The 25,202-nt window shown below is 43.6% G+C and overlaps 1 pseudogene; it reads right to left on the minus strand.

Annotated features, from left to right (window-relative positions):
- Positions 1 to 264: 264 nt before the first annotated feature.
- Positions 265 to 12,602, minus strand: LOC131906430 (large ribosomal subunit protein eL8-like; annotated as a pseudogene).
- Positions 12,603 to 25,202: the final 12,600 nt, after the last annotated feature.

Raw genomic sequence — 25,202 nt, forward strand, 5'->3', positions numbered from 1 at the left:
AAGTCCATCAAGACACTGCATGGTTTAGTGTTTAGTTGAGGGCTCAGTCTCTGCTTTCAGATGGTACTGCGAATACTCTTCCTCTGGAGGGGTCCCAAGGCTGTGTATTTTCATGGCAGAAGAGAGGGAAAGATGTAACTAGCTTCCTTTTTTATAAAGCACTGATCTCATTCATGTGAGTAGAGCTTTCACGGTCTAATCACCTAAGGCAGTGATTCTCAACTTTCCTAATGCTATGACCTTTTTTTTTCTTAAGATGGAAGATAAGTTTGTAATTATATTTATGTACAGAAAACTTAGCAGTGTACATTTAACCCAATTTAGTGGCGAGTTCTTTGGCCTTTGCCTTTTCCAGCTTGGCAATCCGAGCCACAGATTTAGGACCCAGGACGTTGCCTCTCCAGTGGCGGCAGATCTCATCCTATCTGTCGTTTAATTGGTCCTAGTAGCTTCCGCCAGCTTAGCCAGAGCATCCTTGTCTTCCGAGTTAACCTGTGTGAAGGCAACAGTGGTGCATGTCTTCCTGTGGACCAGCCGCCCCAGCCTGGCCTTTCCCTTGATAATGCAGTAGGGGACCCCCATCTTTCGACACAGGGCAGGCAGGAAGACCACCAGCTCAATGGGGTCTACACCGTGGGCAATCACCACCAGCTGAGCCTTCTTGTTCTCCACCAAGGTGGTGACTGTATTGACCCCCGCTCGGAGGACAGGTGGTCCCTTAGTTGGGACGTCCCCTTTGCCAGCAGCTTTCTTCTCAGCACAGGCCAGCAGCCTTTGCTTCGTCTCCTGCTTTGTCTCTGGCCTGTACTTGTGGGCAAGCTTAAGCAGCTGGGTAGCTGTTTGCCGGTCCAGGACCTGGGGGAACTGGTTAATGGCAGGAGGTGCTTTGAGCCACTTGTAGAGGATGGCTCTTTGCCGCTGCAGCCTAATGTAGCGGGGCCATTTGACGAAGCGTGTGAGATCTCTTTTGGGGCTGGATGTCCTGCCCAATGCCGAAGTTCTTGGGCCTTTTCTCAAACAAAGGATTCACCACCTTTTTGGCCTCCTGTTTCTTCACGACGGCGGGGGCCGGGGCCACCTTCTTCCCCTTGGGCATCTTGCTTGGCTGGAAGAGAGATAAAGAAAAGGGAGTTGTGGGTAATATCGCTATGACCTTTAATACAGTTCCTCATGTGGTGGTGACCCCCATCATAAGATTATTTTCATTGTTACTTCATAACTGTAATTTTAGTAAATAATGTAAATATCTGATATTTAAGATATCTGATATTTGACCCCTGTGAAAGGGTTGTTCGACCCCCATAAAGGGGTTGCTACCCATAGGTTGAGTAACACTGACCTGAAGCCCTCATTCATTTCTTTATACTGTTGCACTAGGGATAACACTTGTTTTCATTAAAGATTTGTTTTTTTTTTAATATTGTGTTTCTGTGTGGATATGTATATGTAAGTGAACGTGCTGGTGGCGGCCAGAAGGGTATCAGATATCCTGGATCTGGAGCTGCAGGATCAAGGACATGGATACTGGGAAGGGAACTCAGGTTCTTTGAAGAGTAGTATGTGCTCTTAACTCGAGCATGGTGCCAGCCGTGGGGTTAGTTTTTTACATGAAACTTTGAAATTACATAAATGCCTATACCATAACAAATTCCATTGTGTAGACTTCAGCCTCCTTGAGGATGTCGCAGGCATCCTGGCTTTCTAAACGCTGTAAGCATTTCCTAGACTCCCTTGTGTTTTGGTTCAGTAGATGACCCAGCTTCCTCACAGCGGACCCATCCACAGTGTTAGATGGAAGGCAGACTCTAGCACTGCAGAGTAGAAGTCGTCTGTAGCTCTGTCGCCACCGCCAGCATCTGTCACAGATGTCATCCTGTCCAGCTTCAGCTTGGTAGGTACTGAGAAACAAGGTTGTATAATTTGCTGGCGAAGATCACAAAGGTAAGATGATCTTGATGTTCTCACCCCAGTTTCCTGCAAGTTCTGTACTGTGTTCCTGGGCGTTCCCGTTCCCAAGGCCAGCTCAATGACTGCACTGCCTTTTAAGTCATTTGATAATGAGTCTTAATGATTTTAAATTAAAATTACTGAAACAAATTCTATGGCAGGCTCTGAACCTAGAGAAATGTAGAAATGGGTACTAGACAGTCACTGAGGGGTGGGACTCTGGGGCAGCTTCCTGTCTTGGTTGAGTCTGAAGCCCTCGGGATCTGGTAACTTAAGTAGTTAGGATGCAGCAGTTAGTGGTAAGTAAAAGATGGGCTCCTGGTAGATCGTGTCAGGGAGAGACAGAAGACACTCGAGTCCCAAGGTCATCTGGAGGACCGTGTCTGTTAGAACCACACCTACAACAGAGTATAGAGGAGTTGTAACACAAAATCACAGAGATGTGCTAGATACCTACACTGACACTTGAAAAGTTGATAAACTCTTGGATTTTGAATTTTTCATTGTGAGCTCAGTCAGAGAATTAGTGTTTCTTCTGTCCTTAAATAATGTGATACCTCTGCTGCTGTGGAGGTGATAAAATCAAAACGAGCCTGAGATCTGGTGCGTGCGTGTGTGTGTGTGTGTGTGTGTGTGTGTGTGTGTGTGTGTACACTTGCATGCATGTACGAATGTGTATGTGTGTAGGGGTGATCATCACAACACAGATTGAGTGCACAGACTAATCAGGTAACATGCAAAAGTCAAGCATTTATGGGCTGCAGAGGAAACTAAAGTTGGGAATGACACATGTGAGATGATTTTGATGAGCTGGAGGCCGTGCAATCCCCAAATCTACTGTCTCCATTGCACCAGAAGCTGATGTCTCCTGTACTTAGCCTCCCTCCCACCCCCCACCCTTCCTCTTTCTCTCTGTCTTCTTGAGACAGAGTCTCATGCAGCCCAGGTTGGCCTTAAAGTCATTGTGTGGTGGGGTACTGACCTCAAACCCCTGATCTTTCTGCTTCATTTCCCAAGTCCTGGGGTTATAGTGTCTACCACCGTAAGCTGTGGTATCCCCCCACCCCGTGAGACTGGTAAGGCACAGTAGACAACAGGAGGCACATGCATGCCTCCATTCTGCATGGCAGAGTGTGATTCTGGAGCCAGCAGATACCCTGGCAGCTTCCTAATTCCTTAGCTTCATTTCCATCTGTCAGAGGCTCGACTGTGAATTGCAGAAAAGTCGAGGCCACTCTCCTGGTGTCTGTCAGTCACCCAACATCATGAAGTTGCTCCCTTGAATAGCTAGAGTGGATTCTGTCCTTTGAACTGAGCTCTGGGGGGGGGGGGGGTAATAAATTATTTCATCGTTGGCTTTTTACATTCTAGCTCAAGTCACATTATTAAACTCTTTTAAGGGTCTTATAGGACCTATTTATAACCTCAGTAGAAATGACCCATAACAACTCTAAGAAGAAGGCAGATAGGCTTTGCTTGAATTCCCCCTGAAATAAGTTTCTTAGACAACTCATTCCATTTTGAACAAACTCCAAGTAAAGATATTTTTTTCCATAGTCAACTGGAATCTGTTCGTAATTTGTGTCCATTGATAGAATTTCCTGTTAGCACATTGCTTTAGTTTACAATTAGTTCTAACCTAAAATTCTTCTACACATTCCTTCTGTAATTTGGCTTCCAGATTCTTTAACACTGTGAACATCCAAGAGAGAGGAAGTGGTGGGGAGGCAGTGGTCTTTGTGGGTACTGTAGATTGTGGCTGAGTTGATAAAGCACCAGACTATGTTAATTTAAGGAAGAAAGAGTTTATTTGGGCATAGGGTTCCACAGGGATAGAGTACATCATGGCAGGGTGGGGGGTGCGGGGAATGGACACATGACATCAGGCAGGCCTGGTGACTGGGACAGAAAGACAGGAGCTCACACCCTTTTTTTTTTTTTTTTCAATTGAAGGATTTCTTAAATTGAAAAAAAAAATGTACATATCATCTTTATATTACTATGAACCCGGTGATGGGGATTTTTGTGCTGAGTCAGAAAGTTCCTGATTGTTGCATGCTCACTTTGCATCTTTTGTTTGTTTGTTTTTTTTTTAATTTTTATTTTGCAATACAATTCAGTTCTACATATCAGCCACAGATTCCCTTGTTCTCCCCCCTCCCCCCCTCACCTTCCCCCCAGCCCGCCCCCCCCATTCCAATCTCCTCCAGGGCAAAGCCTTCCCCACAGACTGAGATCAACCTGGTGGACTCAGTCCAGGTAGGTCCAGTCCCCTCCTCCCAGGCCGAGCCAAGCGACCCTGCATAGGCCCCAGGTTTCAAACAGCCGACTCATGCAGTGAGCACAGGACCCGGTGCCACTGCCTGGATGCCTCCCAAACAGATCAGGCCAATCAACTGTCTCACCCACTCAGAGGGCCTGATCCAGTTGGTGACCCCTCAGCCATTGGTTCATATTTCATGTGTTTTCGTTTGTTTGGCTATTTGTCTCTGTGCTTTATCCGACCTTGGTCTCAACAATTCTCGCTCATATAAACCCTCCTCATTCTCGTTAATTGGACTCCCAGAGATCCACCTGGGGCCTAGTCATGGATCTCTGCATCCAGATCCCTCAGTAGTTGGATGATGTTTCTAGCACAACAATTAGGGTGTTTGGCCATCCCATCACCAGAGTAGGTCAGTTCGGACTGTCTCTCGACCATTGCCAGCAGTCTGTTGTGGGGGTATCTTTGTGGATTTCTGTGGGCCTCTCTAGCACTTTGTTTCTTCCTATTCTCATGTGGTCTTCATTTACCATGGTCTCCTATTCCTTGTTCTCCCTCTCTGTTGTTGATCCAGCTGGGATCTCCCACTCACCCAAGCTCTCTTTCCCTCGACCCTCGCCCTTCACTACCCCCACTCATGTCCAGGCTGTTCATGTAGATCTCATTCCATTTCTCTGTCATTGGGCAATCCCTGTGTCTTTCTTGGGGTCCTGTTTTCCAGGTAGCCTGCCTGGTGATGTGAGTAGCAGTCCAGTCATCCTTGTTCCACATCTAGTATCCTGTTATGAGTGAGTACATACCATGTTTGTCTTTCTGAGTCTGGGATACCTCACTCAGGATGATTTTTTCTAGATCCATCCATTTGTCTGCAAACCTCATGATGTCATTGTTTTTCTCTGCTGAGTAGTATTCCATTGTGTATATGTACCACATTTTGTTTATCCATTCTTCAGTTGAAGGGCATCTAGGTTGTTTCCATGTTCTGGCTATTACAAACAACGCTGATATGAACATAGCTGAACAAGTGCTCTTGTGGTGTGGTTGAGCATTCCTTGGGTATATGCCCAAGAGTGGTATAGCTGGATCTTGGGGGAGATGGATTCCCAATTTTCTAAGAAATCGCCATATTAAATGTAAGCACAAGGCAGAAACCGTGAACTGGAAGTGGTATGGGAAGTTCAACTCTCAAAGCCCGCCCCCAGTGACTGTTTCCTCCAGCAAAATCACACCTCCTAAACCTCAAACGGCATCCCCAACTGGGGACCTAGTGCTCAAGGACATGAGCCTATTGGGCATATTTCTCATTCAGACCACCACACTGAGGTATGTGATAAAAATGTTCCTGTCGAAGAAGAGTTCCTCTGCCAGCAAACGTTTATTGTTCTGGCCCACTGTTCTGTTTTCACAACAGTTTATCATTCATTTATTAGCTCATTTACCCTTGGGCAAATGAATGATCTTTGGGTCATGCTCTTGTCAGCATGAATTTTATTATTTTAAATATTTAGTAATGAATTATTTAATTATTAAATATTTATTTTGAATATTTATTATATGAGTATTTATTAAAACACATTTCTGTCTTCATTTCTCATACCACCTATTATCAAAATGGTTGTTTGTAGTCTCATTGTATGCATTTCTCTGCTAAAAAGAAAATTCCAAGAAGAAAATGATTTTCTCTTTTTTGGAAAGACTTATTTTTATTTTATTTGTATGCATGTTTGCCTGCATGTGTATATGTACACCACATGTATGTAGTGCCCACAGAGTCCAAAAGAGGGTGCTAGATCAGCTGGAACTGGAGATGACTGAGCCTCCATGTGGGTTCTAGAAACCTAATCTGGGTTTTCTGGAAGAACAATTAATGCTCCTAACCATGGAAGCATCTCTCTATCCCTAAGACATTATTTATTTTACTCCTTGCTGTTTCTTTGAAATTTGGCCTGGAGCATTAAGCAGAGTGGACTCTTATTTCCGTCTCTGTCTCTTTTCCCCCCTCCGTATATATATAATTTAATATATATGAATGGATGTTTGCAGATTCAGTGACAGAAAGAGGAGATGAAGGAGCAGAAGGGAGACAGTCCATTTTCTCTTGCTGCATACCTGAAACCTTAGCCACTGAAACCATCATGTTTTCATCCACAAGTTTGTGTTAGCCACGTCCTGCTTGTGGTCTGTGCTGGGTCAAATATGGAAACTCTTCTGGGTCAATATCCAATCTCAGTTCATGTGAGCCTTCAGCAGGATTTACTTCCTTGCAATATGACCCAAGGGCCACAACTTCTTAGCCTGTTAGTGGCAGGAGGCAGCTTTCAGTGGCTCTAGGCAACTCCCTGCCACATGCTCCTCCCATCTGTAAGTCACCTGTGGCAGTTGGCTTCTTCAGGGCACAGAGGATCTCTCTCTAGCCTGTTACATCAGAGCCTGATGTAATGTAACTTTGTGTATGTATATGTGTACACATGTGTGTGAAGCCTAAGGTTGATGTTAGGTCTCCCTAAATCATTCTATACCTTATATTTTCAAAAATAGGGTCTGTCACTAAACTGATTTGGTTATACTGCCTGGCCAGAAAGTTCCAGGGATCTTCCTGTCTCTTCCTCCTCAGTGCTGGGATTACAGGTGTGTATGTGTGTGTGTGTGTGTGTGTGTGTGTGTGTGTGTATGTGTGTGTGTGTATGTGTGTGTGTGTATGTGTGTTTGTGTGTGTGTGTATGTATGTGTGTGTGTGTGTGTGTGTGTGTGTGTGTGTGTATGTGTGTGTGTAAATGGCTAGCTTTTTATGTGGGTCCTAGGGAATCTGAGTTCAGGTCTTTATGTTTGTATGGCACACAGTTTCTCATCTGAACCCTCTCTCTAGCCCTACATCATATAACTTATCAGAGCCTCTAAGTCCCACCATCTTGGTAATACTATGCTGCTTAGAAGCCTGTCACAGGTTTACGTTTGAGGGGAGAGGATTATACACAGATGTGACTTATTGGGGTTAGGTAACCTTGGAAAATATTTGCCACAGGAGCCCAAGAATGCATTGAAACAGTTAAGGAGAGAGAGATTTGGCGTTTTGTTTTTCATGTACTTTCTACTTCCTACAGACCCTACTGTAGATGTAATCATAAACGGTCTTATAAAATAAGAAACACAGAGCCCAATAAAGAGTTAAAAGCCCAGAGATCAGAGCAGTAGCCAAGAGCTAAGACCACCTTATCTTCCCACTCCCTGCCGCCCTACCTTCCACTCCACAGGGAGGCTATTTCACTGCTCACAGGCTCAGCCTGGGAGGACCTGAGGTGGACGCATATCAGAAATTCCTGGGGCTGGAATCTGTGACTGGGCAGAAGCTGATACACATCATTTGCTTGCTCTCTCTGGACTCCCAATTTCTCTTCAGCGAAGATTGAGACTGGCTGTGGGTCTCTGGCTAATGGTTAATTAAGAAGTAAGAGGCTTTCTTAACAAGATGAATCAAATTCTAAGTTGGAAAGATGTCTGTGAGTGATGCCGCAGGACTTACCTGGTGCTGGGCTTCAGAGGGGCTTCATTTAGTGGCCAATGAGCCTGAACTGCTCAGGGAAGTTACATAGCTCTGCAAGAAGGCTTCACTATATCCAGGGAGGTGTCTTCTTATTGCTTAGCTTTCTTCCACGTAGTTGAATAACCAGAATTTTAGTTCTTTCCCTAGGCAAACAGAAAGAGGCTTGCATGAAAAGCCTGTGGGTGTATAGCTAAGAGGGCAGCTCATATGCACTTGAAAATCATAAGATAAAAGAACAGATCACTGTATTTGCATTGAAGGAACCTGCCAGAGACCTAATATATTCTAGTGAATCTGAGGCCTCATCAATTGTAAGAGATACATCATTTATGTGCCAGAGTGATGGAAATTAAACAAGGACAAGCTACAGGCTATAAGACACATAGTCATTTCAGAGATAGTAATACGTACCAGAAAATGTGTTCAGTGTGACTGGCTTGCTACAGGAGCGGTATCTGAAACTGGTGCTATGTCAAGAAGTCCTGATTCTCAGCAGAGCCGAGGCTGAGAAACCTCAGGAAATGACACTGGTTACTCCACTGTTACTAGGAAGATGAAATATTTTTAGAGTCAGAAATGTCCTTAGAGGCTATTTAACCTGACCTCTCTGTGAGAAAAGAAACCAAATCCCTTTCTTTGATGGATTGTTTTCTGGCTTCTGCCCAAATATTTTGAGTGTGACATTGTGCTGCATTTTCTAGTCTTCTTTATCAGATAGTGAGGGCTCAATTTAAGGTGAACCCCTGCTTTTCTAGTTTAATTTCCATGGCTGCGAGAAATACCAGAAGCAACTATGCAGGACAAAGGACTTACTTGGCTTACAATTTCAGGTTGTAGTCTGTCATTGAGGGGAAGTCAAGATGGGAACTCAAGGTAGAAACTTAAAGCAGGCATGCTTGCCATTCCATGAGCATAGAAAAGACCAAGGAACTCACTCACAGCCAAATAAATGCAACAGTAACAATGGAGAACGCTGTTTGCTGGCTAGCAGGGAGGCTTAGGCTCTGCTAACTCTCATGCATAGTTCAGAACCACCACTTAGGGAATGTTGCCACCTTCAGTAGGCTGTGTCCTCCTACATTAACGAACAATCAAGCTAACCCCCCATCCCCAGACATGTCCACAGGCCAATGTGATCCAGGCAATTCTTTAATTGACTGAGATAATTCTAGGTTGAGTCAAGTTACCTAGTAAAGTTAACCAGGACACCTAGAATTGCCTGGGTGTGGGAAAACTTAGATGACTAATAGGGTAGGTGTTGGAGCTGGAGAGAGGGCTCGGAGGTTAAGAGTACTGGCTGCTCTTGTAGGGAATCTGGGTTAGATTCTGAGCGCTAACATGGTACTCCCACAACCATTTATAACTCCAGTCCTAGGGGATCTGGTGCCATTTTCTTGCCTTCATGGACACTAGGCAAAATGGTGCAAAGACATACATGCAGGCAAACACTTATAAATAAAACAAAATAATTAAAAAAATAAGGTAGGTGTTACTGGTGGAAGGAAAAACTCGAAGTTCTATAGAGAGAAGCTATACCAAGGGGAGGGCACTGAGTCTTATGGCATGTGCCAATGATTTTGTCTCTGTTTATTCATCTTGCCTTTCGTTCAAGGAGCATGCCCATCATTTGCCAAGGTCCATATCAATGAGGGGCACAAGTTCCCCGAGTCTATTCCTCATAGCTCACAAATCTTCTGAGAGTTGGTGAATCATCAGGAGCTTCCCTGAGATGAAGAGAGCAGCAAGGATATTCCTGAGGGAATCAGAACCAGGCTCTTGGGACAGTGCCAAAGTGATTTTTCCTCATGTTGGAACTTTACGGGTATCTTGTTACAGCCTCATATGGAAACATTATGCAACTCCAGGCCTATCATTAGTGTTGCTGAGTGTCTGCATTGGTACTGGTGTGTCTTGGTAAAGAAAGTGTCTTGCAAACCTTGCCTTCCTTGTTGAGGTTTCAGTGAACAGATCTCAGAACTCTTGGCCAGTGCCAACCATTTATGTTGGGAGATCACACTCATTTCCTACAAGCATCATTTGAGTCTCACACTCAGGTCACCTGCCCTCTGCAGAGGTTAATATCTGCAAATGATGTGTTACTATTGAATACAGATACACAGAGGAAGCCCTCACCCGACCTCATGTATGGTCCCCTCGGTTCCATATTGCATTTGACCAGGTGTCTCTAGGAGTTCAGGATAAAGGTTCACCATTTATTACCAATTGTTTTTACTAAGAATTGTCTACGGTGGGATCACACCCACAAAGGAGTTGTGGATTAGCTGGGTTGTCTTTGTCAATGCCCTTTTCCCAGAACCACCTGCTCTAGCCACACTGGTTTATACTCAGTTATTTCACCCTGGTCTGAACCGTAAGCTCTGCTGGCTCCATTTCAGATGGGTTTTGGATCTCAACCAGGAGAAATTCAATATTCAAACTTTTAAGAGAGCTATTCATAAGTGTCTGTGCTTAAATCCAATTTTAGGAAAGTATTAAGTAGATTTTTTTCCAAGGTCAGTGCCAATGAGTTGTTGATGGGGAAGCTAAATGAGAAGGAACCTATTTTCTCTTGAGTTTGAAAGGTATATTTTTTAATCCTAAGTAAATTTAGAGATATAAACAGAACAATATCTAAATTCATTACAGCATTCAACATTACATTTTCTAACTCATATTCTTCCAGGCCAACTTTTGTATATTCATCATTGTACCCTTTTCTTCTTTTCATTTTCTTTTTTTTCCCACATAGCATTTTTATCGATTCTCCGGGAGTTTCACATCATGCACCCCGATCACAGTCCCTTTCCAGTCCTTCCATGTCTGCCCCCCCATTGTGACATCCCCAAAAGAACTAAAAAATAAAAATAAGAAAAAAGAAAGAAAGAAAGACCCCAAGTCCACTTTGTGTTATTTATATACTCACATGGTCAAATTCGTAGTGGCCTGCCCCTTCGATAGAACTGAAGAGAAGGTGCAGAGAGGGGAGCCAGGAAGCCGAGACTTCATTTTAACAGAAGTACATTATCAAAATAAATGGGTATTTGTTATTTTCATTATTTTTGGCTTTTTACACATATTTACAGAAAATGTAATTAAGATGCTATACAAATCTCTTTATGAGCCCATAGGTGACTTTCTCTAAGGAAACTCTGATTGAGGGATGAATTGTGTCCTTTCAAATTCCATATATTGAAACAGGAACTCTCAGTATCTCAGAATGTGAGTAAAAATAGGTACCATAAAGGGATGATTCTTAAAAAGTGTGCTTGGGATGGGCCCCAATCCAATGACGAGTGTCTTTAGAAGAAGAGGGTAGGACACACTGAGAAACCTCAGTGATGACGGTGCACAGAACACTGGCAGGCATGTCATACCCAGTGGGATCACCATTTGAATAGGTACCAGGAAGGTGGCCGTCGATGAGATAGAGAGGCTCTAGGAAACAAAATCCGGGGACACCTTGGCCTTGCACTTCTGGCTTCCAGACACAGAGAAAATTGATTTCTGGTTTTAAACCATCCCATGGGTGGTGTTTGGCTATGCCATCAGCAATAAATTAAAATTCTCGCTTTGTAGTGAACTTGTTGTGTGAGGGACAGTTGCAAGCTTCAGCTCCCTACACTCTTGAAAATGGTTGAAACAAATTAAATTTCATCCTCCAAGTTTCTTCTGGCTTTGCAGCCTCATCGACACCACAGGAAGGTCTGACATGGCGTTACATCATGACTTTAATTTCCACTCTACTTTAAGTACATTCCAATAATTTTTCTGAGGCAGAGTTTCACTCTGTGGCCCAGCTGGCCTTGAACTTGTGGTAATCCTCCTGCTTCAGCCTCCCAAGTGCTGGGATTAGAGGTTTGCAGCACTATACCCAATTTGAGTTGAAGATCTTTACAAATGTTTACTCGCCATTTGACTTTGCATTTTGTTTTTTGCAAATTTTATATACATGCTTCTTTCTACTCAATTTTCAAAAATTGTCTGGAACAGCATTCTGTTAATGTCATAGTTTAGATTTTTTATTTCGTTGCTTCAAAAATTTTTGCATACTGATGCTTTTGTTTTCTTGTTAGTTATTAAAAGAGCTGCTAAAATTCTATTCTTTAATGGTAGTTTGAATTCTCTTGCATTTAAATATTGTTGTATAGATTTTGAGACTGAAGACAGGAATTTTATGTTTTGCTTTTGTTTTTATTTAATTTTCTTTCCTACATTGCAGGTTGATTGTCATGAAACTTATTTTTTAATTCAGAATTTCTTCAAGTTATGTTTATCAACTACATTGATGTATTTGTATACAACTTGTTCATCTTAGTTTTTGTTTTTTTCTTGAAAAATTATGTTTTATTTATTTGTTATTTATTTATTTGTGCATGCCTACATGTGTGTGGTGCCATACCACACATGTGGGGGTCAGAGGACAACTTTCGGGAGTCAGTTCTCTCCTTGTACCATGTATGTCCTGGGCATCAAATTTAGGTCATCAGGCTTGGTGCATGCACCTTACCCTCTGAGCCAAAGTAAACTATTGAAATGTTATCAAATATCTTTCAAACACAGGTACACACACACACACACACACACACACACACACACACACACACACACACACAATCTTTTCTAAAGTAAAATAAGAATATAAGGGAAGAGGTGATGGGACAGCAGTAATTATTTTCTAAGCTTGTATACAGTAGAATAATGGTATAGAAATAAAACCACTTCCCATACCAAGAGAAGGTGCAGAGGGGAGCCAGGAAGCCAAGGCTTAAGCTGCTTCTGCACTGCGGTGTAGATCTGGAGGTGCTGCTCCCTGCGGAGGTCTGGCTTGTTTTCCAGTGGTTGATTCCCCATTTTGCTCTCAGTTCACATCCTGTTCACTTGAACAGCCACAGTTAGAGCCGGGGACAAGCACAGGCTGTAGAGGGTGGCATTCTCAGAGAAGTAACGCACATGTCTACCCACCCCAGAAAGGGAACCAACTACAGACCCAAGTAACCATTGTACCAAAGTCAGCTTGGGGAACCCATGAGTTTTCCTGGGGGTTAGACAGACGCGGGGAGAACTCAGAAGCCCCTGCATTGCCCGGAGCCCACCACCACAGGGTGGCCATTCATAAACTGTGCGTCACAGAGCTCTCTGAAGCCTTGCAGGCGGCCTGACAGGACCAGGAATCTTGGAGCTTGGCTGGTCAGTGTCTCCTTCCTTGGGGGCTTCGATAACCCCGGAAGGGCATTATGAATTGGCTTTCTCAGACAGGAGAAGTTTGTTTGCTTCCTGAATCTCATGAAACTTCCTTCTCCTTCCTGGAGGCAATCTTTCAATCCAGAGGAAACTGATGGTGGCTGAGAGGGGTCACATTGCCTGGATTTGTATTTCAGCATCACCGCCTGCTAAGTACCTGTTGCTTGGCAACCGATTTAGCCACTGTGTGTTTCATCCGAAGCTGAGGATCACTACAGTAGCCACTTCATATAGGATTATTAAGAGGATTAAGCAAGATAATCCATTTAAAGAATTTATCACACTGCCTGGCTCAATAAATGTTTGCCCACACCACTCTTTGTTGTAGTATCAGAGGGAAGCCAAAAGGAAAAAAAATATCGTCCCTCTTTTTCTCTTCGCTGAACTCAGGGATCAATCACGGTAAAAAAGCAGAGATGCAAAGAGATTGAGGATCTGGTCTTATGAGTACAGACAAAAAAGATAAATAGTTTTCAATATTAGAAAAATTACATGGCTGTATTTTACAGAATTTAATACCATCCCATTAAATATAACACAATTTCCAACGATCTGAACACACGCTATGGAATGTGGATTGTCTAAAATGGGGTCAAGGGATTTTAACTAAGAAATCGCTGCGTCACTGACTTCTGGGCAGTGTCCTTGTCTCATTTATTACTGTGATAAACCATGTGACAGAAAGCAGTTTAGAGGAGAAGGGGCTTATTTTAGACCACGGCTCTAGGTTACAGTCCATTAACATGGGAAAGCCACGGCAGGAACCCGAGGTAGCTAGTCACGGCCACACAAGAACACAGAGAGAAGAAATGCTCTTGCCTGTTCTGCATGTGCTGTTGTCAATAGCCTTCACCAGGCTGGACTCAGTGGCTTGATCATCCTGAGGCGGCTGTGTCCTCAGTCTGACTGTGAACTGCTTGATGGCAGGGAGTATGTCTCTGGTTTTGTTTTCCCATGCCAGCAAATGCTTATCCCCATTCATATTTATTGAACAGATTAATAAAAGTATTCATGCTTTAAAAATCATAAACACCATTTTCATTTCTCACGTTTGACTTGCTGTTATGACTTGAATGTGAAATGCTTCCTACAGGAGGCACCGCTTTGAGAAGTCTTGGAGCCTTAAGGAGAAGGGGCCTCCTTGGAGGAAATGGGTCCTGCGGGATGGGGATGGGATAGGCCTCATTGGCTAGAGACCATTCAGAACTCTGTTTTCTGACTCTAGACAATGTTACTTTTTTTGTTGCTGTGATAAAACACCACAACTAAAAGCAACTTAGGAGAGAGGGTTGGTTTTGACCTGTGGTTGCAGGGGGATCGAGCCCATCATGGAGAGGAAAGCGTCATGGAGACAGTCAGGGTGAGCATGGCGGCAGCAACCAGAAGCTGGCCAGTCACATTTTCCTACACAGAAAGCAGAGAGAGAGAGAGAGAGAGAGAGAGAGAGAGAGAGAGAGAGAGAGAGAGAGATAGAGAGACTGAGAAGAGATTGAGAGAGAAAGAAAGAGGGAGAGAGAGAAAGAGAGAAAGAGAGACAGAGAGACTGAGAAGAGATTGCGAGATTGAGAGAGAGAGAAAGAGGAAGACAGAGAGAGAGAGACAGAGAGAGACAGAGACTGAGAAGAGATTGAGAGATTGAGAGAGAGATTGAGAGAGAGAAAGAGGAAGAGAGAGAAAGAGAGAGAGAGAGAAAGAGAGAGAGAAAGAGAGACAGAAAGAGAGACAGAGAGACTGAGAAGAGATTGAGAGATTGAGAGAGAGAAAGAGGAAGGGAGAGAAAGAGAGAGAGAGAGAGAGAGAGAGAGAGAGAGAGAGAGTCAGGCAATAAAACCTTCAACGCTCTACACCCCAAAATGTATTTCTCTTAGTACTCTAAAAGATCCCATAACACTGCCCCCGAAAGAACATCGCCGACTGGAGCCTGAGTGTTCAAATAGATTAGCGGGTGTGGGCATGTTTCTCAACCAAACCAGCATACTCACCCCTGCGTTGGTACAGCTACTTCCACTGCCGTGACTGCTGCCATGCCTTTCCTGCCGTGAGACTGTGGACCACAATAAAGCCTTCTACCCTCAAGTTGTTTCTGTGGGGGGATTCTTTCACGGGAGCGAGAAAAGCAGCTAGTATACTCACCTTTCCAGCTACATTGTGAATTTTATGTGGGCAGCGGCATGCTTTTCTACTGGAGTCTTGTTATCTTGGTCCTGAGCAAAATGGTGAGTGTATAACCAGAGTTCCAGTCCATGAGGTTGGAGAGATGGCTCAGCAGCTAAGAGCACTTGCTGCTCTTGCAGAGGACCTAAGTTCAGTTCCCAGCACCCACGCGAGGTGGCTCACAATCACCTGTAACTTTAGTTTCAGGGGATCTACCACTCTCTTCTGACATATGAGGACACCCACACACATGGGCACATATAAATTCACAGACACACCTCATACGCAGAAATAAAAACAAATACATCCGTAGATACAATCCAAAACATGGAAGGTCACAGAAGAGGAGATGGGAAGTATGGTAGAGCGGGAGATAGGGTAACGAGCTGCCAGATGCCATTGCAACTGTGAATTCATGGCAACTGTAATGACTGGCATTGGGCCCACACAGGACTGGTCGTGTCACTAATCAGTCATGGGATGGGGAGAGGCTTGCCGGGTTTCACCGTTTTCCTCTCAACCATTGGCCATTGATAGTCATTGAGAGAAGAGGGAACCCATGTCTTTACTTGTGTCCTGACTGCTGAGCCCACCAGGCTCCAATGGATGTGCATTCTGGGGATTTGAACTCAGATCCTGATGTTTGTGCCATAAGCACTCTTTCTCTCCAAGCCATCTCCCTCAGCCCTTATTTTATTTTTCAGACAGAGTATCATGGATCCCAGGATGGCCTCCTACTCACCCTAGAGCCCAAAGTAACTTTGAACTTCTGATCCTTCTGCCTCTACCTCTGGAGAGCTAGAATTGCAGGCATGTGCCCCTGTGCTGACTTTGTGCCAAGCATGGTTTATGCTGAGCTGAGAATCGAACCCAGGACCTTGTGCATGCTGGGTAGGCATTCTATTAACTGAGCTATGTTCCCAGCGTCTATTTCTGTCTTTTTAATTGTCATAAACATCACATGTACTCACGAGGTAAAGCTTGGTGTGTCTTTTTGCACATACTTTGCCTAACGATTGACTTGGGGTATTTAGAATATCTGTTACCCTGAAACATTTAGTCTTTTGGTTATTTTGAAATATGTAACATCAGAAGATGCAGAGCCTGGAGGTATGGGAAACTGAATAGAATGACCTGCTTTTTTTTTTTTTTTTTTTTGGTTTTTCGAGACAGGGTTTCTCTGTGTAGCTTTGCGCCTTTCCTGGAACTCACTTGGTAGCCCAGGCTGGCCTCGAACTCACGGAGATCCACCTGGCTCTGCCTCCCGAGTGCTGGGACCTGCTTTTTTTAATTAAAAAATACTTTATTCATTTTATATACCAACCACAGATTTCCCTCTCATCCCTCCTCTCACTCTCCCCACGCCTCCCCTCGACCTATCCCCCATCCCCTCCTCCAAAAGGGAAAGTCCTCCCATGGGGGAACAGCAAAGCCTGGTACATTCAGTTGAGGCAGGACCAAGTTCCTCCCTCTTGCATCAAGAGTGAACAAGGTGTCCCACCATAGGTAAAGGACCACCAAAAGCCAGCTCATGCACCAGGGATGGTTCCTGATTACACTGCCAGGGGCCCCCAAACAGTCCCAGCTACGCAACTGTCTCCCGCATGCAGAGGGTCTAGTCTGGCTCCATGCAGGTTCTACTACAGCTGTTGGGAATGACCTTCTTTTAAACTGATACAGGGCAATGGTAGAAGAAATAGCCACTTGGCTACATGGTAGCCAGAAAGATGTGTAGATGATATTAGAACATGAACTTTGAGTCAGAAGTGAGCTTGTCTTTACACTGTCTCCACCAGTCACTCATGGTGTGACCTGGAATACTGTATTCAGTATCTCTGTGCCATTCCTTCACCTATAACATTGAAATCTCAGAAGTATCAACTGCAGAGGGAGGACTACTGGAAGGAAGGAGTGAGTTTTATCCTTACAGGTCTAGAACAGTATATGATGAGGGATATGGACCACCCGAGCGATGGTTGAAGCAAAGAACTCGAAGCTGAATGTTCCGAGGGATGTGACCCAGGACAGACTCACAGGAGAACACATGATGGGTGAGTAGAGCAAGTTGCATGGATTGTTGAGTCGCCTCTGCTATAGTTCACTGGTGACCAGTGTCTTAGGCCAGAGCTGTTTTCTCAGATGCTGAGGGATAAGATGTAGAGGGCCGATGATCTGTATTTATGTACGCAGATGACGCCCATGGGGGAAGAAGCAGTAAGAGAAATTGCTATGACTGGGCCAGCCAGCATGTGGCAGGCATCCTGTGATTTGGCTAAAGCTTAGAATTTAGAGCCTTCATACATTCTTCTTTCTTTAGAAAAAAAAAATGCCACATGATCTAGGCACTAATATCCATTCCCATTAGTTGTTGGTAGGATCCCCGCTGTTTGGCAGATTTGATATATTTTAACCCAGCCTTTAACTTTCTCTAATCTCACTCCATCAATCCCTCTATGCCCAGGCATGTCTGCCTTCATTTGGCAGACGTGGCAGGTTTTTCATTTCCGCCATGTAAATGACTTGTTTATTACAGTAGGGGTCCCTGGTCTTTGGAACAGAAGCCGGCAGATATCCTCAAACAGAGCTTCATGAATAATAATGCCTAAGAAAACCTGAGATGAGTTTGGATGTCGCCTCTTTGAAATTCATACATCATAAGGGATGTCATTTAAACAGAAAGTGTAGACAGCGTCCTGTGAAGACTGAGTCTGAAATATGCTTTCTTTACAAAACCGATCACCCCAGCTCAGAACAAACAGGAGCGGACGGCAAGGTGGGAGGGGGGTGATTCCCGGGATGTGCTTGACTTGAGCATAAAATTTGTTTTTCTGATTGTACTCATGTTTTTTAGAGTCTCTGGCTTCAACTTTTTAATTTGCAGTTCTGTTTCTAGCAAACCTTTCTCAGCTTCCTCACTTCTAGATAGTGAATTCGCTACAAAAGGCACAGAAGGTTCAAGGAGAGGTATTCAAAGCAAGTCAACTCAATTTCATTTGTTCTGGGAGACAAAACAGAAATGCCGGGAGTGTTTATTTTAGGGACTTCATTTTCCATCTAGACTAAATAAAGGTCCTAAGACTTGATTGCACTTGTAACAACTTAGAGACGGTTTAAACACACTGATGCCTAGAACTTGCCCAAGAACTTCTCCTCTGGGTCTGTCCTGGACATTGGCACTTCTCAAAGATGCCCAGGTGGTCATAATGTGTAGTGAAGTTTGAGAGTCACTGGTGTATATTATGACAATCATGCAGACTTGGACATTTGTGGAGGACAAATCAGATGACCCAGTGGAAGTGTTGCCATAGAGAAGGCTGAGTTGACTCAGGAGAGAAGCCGCTGGGAGTTGGGAAGAAGCTGGCATACTCAGGTACCATGGCTGGAGGTTAGGTTTTCAACATATCCATTTTTGTAGGTCAGAGCTCAACCCATAACAATGTGCAATTTGTATATAACTCAACCTGTCAAAAACTTTCAATCACTCTACCTGCTTTGCTTATTTATTCTTCCTCTGGATTAGATATAGACATTTACTGTAAACACAGGCTCTATCAGCGTTTTTTAGCTTCTGATGCTTTTTGTATCTTCTTCTTTAAGTTGCTTCCTCCAGTTCTCAACTGTTCTCCAAGACACCATAAGGTCCAACTGGCTGTGTGTCATCAGTCCCCCCTCTCACGCATCCTTGTGAGATTGCCTGACATTTATTCATCTGTCTGCTTCCTGAGTTCACATACAGCACAGGCTCATGTGTTCTAGTGAGTAGTCATGCAAGTCATCAAAGCATTCTTCTGTATGGGATTTATGGTCCTGTGTCAGAGGGATGCTGAAACATTTCCTTTGACATTTGACACCTGGGAGTCTATACTTGGACTTTTTATAACGGATATCCAATGGATAAATGCTTTAATCCTGTGTATGTGCGTGCGTACGTGTGTGTGTGTGTGTGTGTGTGTGTGTGTGTGTGTGTATGTGTACCTGTGTGTACACGCCTACATGTACATGTGGAGGCCAGAGTTTAATGTCAAGTGTCTTTTTCAATTCCCTCTACCTTATCTTTTGAGAGAGTTTCTCAAACTGAATTTGGAGCTCACTAATTGGCTAGACTGGCTGGCTAGCAAGCCCCCCAAGTCCCCCTATCTTTGCCCCCTTCCCTGGTGCTGGGATTAAAGATGTATGCCACAGTTCTTTGCTTTTTATTCAAATTCTGGGGATCTGAACTCAGGTCCTCATGCTTGTCCCTTTTAAAGCATGAAAGTCCAGCCACCTTTGTTAGGGTTACTATTGCTGTGATGAAACACCAGGTCCAAAAGTGACTTGGGGAAAGTCGATTATTTGGCTAAATCAGGGTTTATTTGGCTTATCCTTCCATATCACTGTTCAGGGAACTCAAACATGGCAGGAACCTGGAGGCAGGAGCCGATGCAGAGGCCATGGAAGAGTGCTGCTTACTGGCTTGCTTGTCAGGGCTGTTCTGCCCGCTTTCTTACAGAACCCAGAACTACCAGCCAAGGAATGGCACCACCCACCATAGACTGGGTTTTCCCCCCATCAAATTCTAATTAGGAAAATGCTGTGTAGCCAGATCTGAGGATGTTGTTTGTTTGTTTGTTTCTTTTTCTTTTGGTTTTTCAAGACAGTGTTTCTCTGTGTAGTCCTGGCTGTCCTGGAACTCACTCTGTAGACTGGGCTGGCCTCAGACTCCTAGAGATCTGCCTGCCTCTGCCTCCTGAGTGCTGTGCCACCACTGCCTGGCCGGATGTGGTTTCTTAATTGAGGGTCCCTCCTTTCAAATGCCTCTAATTTGTGTCAAGTTTAAATAAAACCAACCGGGACAATTGGCCCCTTGTCAACTTGACACACACACATATCACTGTTAAGACACAAACTTCTCTTTCTTGTTTAACCCCAAGATCACACATTAATATCAATGTTACAATGTAAAAATTACAAATTTTAAAAGCCCTACAGTCTTTAAAAATTCAAACACTTAAAAAACACAGTCTCTTTAAAATATCTGATCTCTTTTAGAATCCAAAGTCTCTGTAAAATTCCAAATCTCTGAAAGTTCAAAGTCTATTAACTGGGCTCCTGTAAAATCAAACACAAATTAAAGACTGTCTTACTTAAAGGGGGTAGAACCAGGGTACAGTCACAATCTGAGCAAAGCAAAACCACACTCTAACAGTGTAAATAATTCACTGTCCGATGGCTGGGATCCACTCACCATCTCCTGGGCTCCTCCAGAGGGCTTGGGTCACTTCTCCAGCTCTGCTCTCTGCAGCACACACAGTTTGTCTTCTAGGCTGCAGCTGGCTCCACTCCACAGCTGCTACTGTTCTTGGTGGTCATCCCATGGTACTGGCATCTTCAAAACACTGGGGTCTGCTGCTGCAACTGGGCTACACTTTCACCCATAGCCTCTTCTGGCCATTCTTCATGGTGCCAAGCCTCAACTTCTCTGCATGACTCCTTTAATCCTGGACCTGAGGATTCAACTGCTACTGAGGGTGTACCTTCTCTAATGACCTCTCTTGGCCTCTCAGAGTGCCAAGCCTCTGCTGCTCTGAATGACCCCTTCATGCTTTCAAAACCAGTACTACCCAGGAGACTCTTACACATGACCAAGTTCAGCTGCCAGTGCGAGGTACAACCTTGACTGCCTCTGGAACACAGCATCTGAGTACTGACCATGCAGAAACACTTCCTAAAAGACTTCACCTCAATGACGAGGGAAAATGTAGGGCCAAATAAAAGATCATCTCCACCACCATGAGACTTACAATCAAGTGCAGGGCCAGATAGTAGTGAATGAAATGGGGCACAGGGAGGTTGCTGGGGAGACTTCCTTAAGAAACCACTCAACTGCTGAGCCTTCTACCAAGATATTAGTGTACTAACATGAGGGGCCTCTCATAACATATTTCCTCCACGTTTGCAAAGGTTTGACTCTCATCCCCCCACTACACACATTTGAGGGGATTTAAAGAATGTCCATATGAAGAGTTGGGTATCCAACCCAAATGTCACACTTGTAGGCGATGTTCCATTCTCTCAGTCCTAGTACATGATGAATCCCCTGCCGGCCGGCACCGCCAGAAGGCCTGACAATTCCAAATATGAGCTACTTCTCCGGGATCTCTTGCCAGAAGGCCACTTTAAGAAGCTAGCGCTTTGGAGCATGCAACTTGGAGAGGAGACTAACGTAGTTGGCAGATTGTCCCACATACTTGGGATAAAACCAAACAAAATGTTCATCTAGTTCGTACAGATGAAATGAAGCATACTTCTGTGCTTGCATTACGAGTGATCCGGTAACAGCGGGAAAAGGTGACTACCTCTCTCAGGTCTTCAGTTAATTTTGTTGTTCGATATCTGGAGACTGGAAACAGGGTTCTCACAACTGACCTCATATTTTGTTTTCTTACACTCTGATTTCATTGAACTTGGCTTCCCCCCTTTACTAGCTTGGGGGGAGATTAATGCCTCAGTACCTGTTAGCTGTTATTTGATTTCACAGCTTCCCCTATCTGCAAAATAATTTCTTTATCTTTTTGACTGGCACTGTTAACTGCTTTCCTAATGTCCATCCCTCTTTCCTATTTCCAAGCATGGTCCCCTCTTCTTTTGCCGGGTCCATGAGCTGAACCCTACAAGTTCCTGGGTTCCCCGTTCCGTTGACCTCATCATTAGACTAAGGGTTAGTCTAAAGCTTAGCCTGACTAGCTGTGTGAGCTCATTCTCATGGGAGCTTTCGAAAAACCTTTTGTTCTACTCTGAGTACAAATGGAGAACTGCAGAAATGGTTCAGTGAGTGAAGTGACTGCTCTGCAAGCCTGGAGGCCTGGGTTCGGATCCCCAGCACCCGTAGAGGAAGCCAGGTGTAGTAGCATATCCTATAATTCCATGACTGGGCGGCAGAGTCAGGAGGATACTGGTGGCTTGCTGCCCAGCCACCCAGGTAAATCAGTGAGCTTCACACTGAATGAGAGACCCGTATCAAAAAAAAAAAAATAAGTTGAAAGCTGGCTGGCACAATGGCTCAGGGGGTAAAGGCATTTGCCACCAAACCTGACCACCTGAGTTTGATTCCTAGGACCCACAGGGTAGAAGGAGAGAACGGATTCCTATAAGTGATCCTCTGACCTCCCCACATACGTGGTTGCATATGTGCCCCTACATATACACACAAAATAAATAAATATAAAAACTAAGATACAGAAGGTGAGCAACAGGGGAAGCTACTTGATGTTGACCTTCATGTACACCTGCACACACATATGCACATATACATACACCACACACAAACACACAGAACAGCTGGTGTCATTGTCCCTTTGTTCTTGGCTTTGAATGTAAGGAATACTGTTGGAGTTTGTGATCACATCTGCAAGAATCAAAGGAAGAGAGAACAAGACATTTGCTCATGTTAGTTAAGTTGCTTTTACGTCTTCACTCTGGTGGTGACCATGGTTTCTTGGGTTTTGGGAAAATGCCAAGGTTCTCTCTTATTTAGAAAGGTAACTGAGTGTCAAATCTATAGATTTTAGGCTCAGAACTCCTGGATTTGGGTCATGACTGTGTGTATCACTTACCAGTATGTGAAATTAGACAAGCCAGATTTTTTTTTAAATTCTTGGCTTTCTCATTTGTGAATATGAAATCATATTGCTTTGTGTCTAAATGAACTGCAAAAAATTATCAGCATAAAAAAGTGAGATGTTCTTATTAAAATAATTTGTGTATGGTCATTTGTTATGACAAAAGGAACTGCTTTACAATTGAGGAAGTAGTATTAATTTATATCTGTTAAGAATTCTTAACTCTATGCACTAGCTCACTATTAGGTAGTCACTTAGAGTTCACTTAAGAGAGGAGGAAGCTGAGGCATGAGAAGTTAATCTTAAAAACAAAATAAAACAAAAAACAGGGGGCTGGAGAGATGGCTCAGCAGTTAAAAGCACTTGCTGCTCTTCTAGAGGACTCATACCACAGCTCACAGCCACCTGTAACTCCAGCTCTGGGGATTCTGGCAACCTCTTCTGGCCTCTGTGAGCACCCATACACACATGGCATACTCACTCTCTCTCTCTCTCTCTCTCTCTCTCTCTCTCTCTCTCTCTCTCTCTCTCTCTCTCTCTCTCTCACACACACACACACACACACACACACACCCATCCCCCCACATAAACGTACATTTACACATACACTCACACATACATATACACAAAAATACGTCTTAAAAACCTAACAAAACAAAACTCTGTGTTCTGCATCCGAGCCAGACTATCTGTCATCTTCTCTCCCTAGCACTTTCCCACACTACCTCTGATGACATGATGGTCTCTTTCTTCTTCCCTTCTCTAGGAATCCTTCCTTATGCCCCTTATTAAAACCCTTCTGTTCAGAATCCCGTCACCCCACCTGATTCCTATGTTCCCATCATTGCAAGGGTAGATTCTTGCACACTCAGAAATAACTAAACACAGGAGCATGGGCTGGTTCTGTCATTTCTTTTAACGACCTCCCACTTGGGTTCATTCTTTTTCCCATCAAGTCATCTCAAATACACAGTCTGTAATGGGATTCAATTATTTCTCTTTAATGATATGGAAATGATGGGGGAAAAGGGTAGATTATTGAATCTACTTTAATAAAAACAAAACCCCAGTCAATCTCAAAATATTTTACATTGGTATAGATTTTAGTTTATTGAAACAAATTTAAAGTTAATTTTGTTATACTGTATGTATATTTCTACTCTTGTTTAAGGTATTGTGTTTATGCAGCTCAATTAAAAATGTAATGTATAATTAAGAAATACAGATTAATAGTCATCATAATAGTCAGACTTATAGTCATGCCATTTAGATTTTCTAGATATACAAAGATATATACAAAGATAGATAGGTAATCGTCAAACACCTCAAAGACCTACAGAATATAGCATTTAAAATGAGACACATCTGCTCCTGGCAGCACCAATGTACTTCAGAGAAGATGTTGAGCATCGAAGAAACTCCAGTGGAATTTATTTTCTTTATAAACTAGCCATGTGGGCAAAGAAACTTCTTTTGCCTCAATTGCTGACAGTTACTGTCCAAACTGGACCAGCAGGAAACAAAAAAGGCAACTGCTGAACTTTGTCAAGAGAAGATAAGACAGTCCTTCAGAATTCCCTGCTTTACAGGAAAGTCAGTCAGATATGCTAGGTCTATAGGCCAGAGTTGGATGCCCCAATGTTACAGAAAAGCTTTGAGTGACTGTCCAGGAAGCCTGATGTCCCTGTCATTAGGTAACATTTCACCCTTCTGAGGTCTTTGATGGAGTTGAAGATTAGATAGTTATAGTTTTCCCTAGTTAAGATAAAAGATAAATTAGATACAAAACTGTAGACTCAACAAGGTTAGATAGATAATTAAGTATTTCCTCTAATTTTGCCAAATGCAAATAGACTGGATATTGTTACTGTAATTCTTACTTAAAACTGTTTTTGTTATATATAGTTTTACTATAGTAAGGTTAAAACCTTCTTTTTTAATTAGAAAAAAGGGAGAAATGCTGTGGAATGTGGTGGTATTTTACTTGTACTGAAATGTGATTTTAATTGTATGTTAATAAATAAAGTTGCCTGGGGGTCAGAGTTATAGAGCCATAGCAAGTGCGTGGCGGTGGTGGCGCACGCCTTTAAGGACCTGGAGGGCGGTACATACAGGCAATGACAAGGCAGTCACGTGTTTAGTTTACAACCAATGAGAAGGCAGAACATCTAGAGTATTTAAAGACGTACACACAGGAAGTAGGCCCCTTTTTTCGGAGAGCTCTCTTGGCTGAAGCAGGATAGCTGAAGCAGGAAGGGTAAGGCTCTTAGTTCTGACCTCTTGGCATTCTTCTCTGAATCGGCTCTGTGTTTCTTATTTAATAAGACGGTTGGTTACATCTACATTTGGCGCCCAACGTGATAAGAATCCATTAAAACCGCTTAACTTGGCTTGGCGGCAGGTCCGGGTTCCCGCCAGGGCGGCCGGCAGGTCTGGTTTCCCGCCAGGGCGGCCGGCT

Source organism: Peromyscus eremicus, chromosome 3, assembly GCF_949786415.1.
Source record: "Peromyscus eremicus chromosome 3, PerEre_H2_v1, whole genome shotgun sequence".
In the NCBI taxonomy this organism is placed as follows: domain Eukaryota; kingdom Metazoa; phylum Chordata; class Mammalia; order Rodentia; family Cricetidae; genus Peromyscus; species Peromyscus eremicus.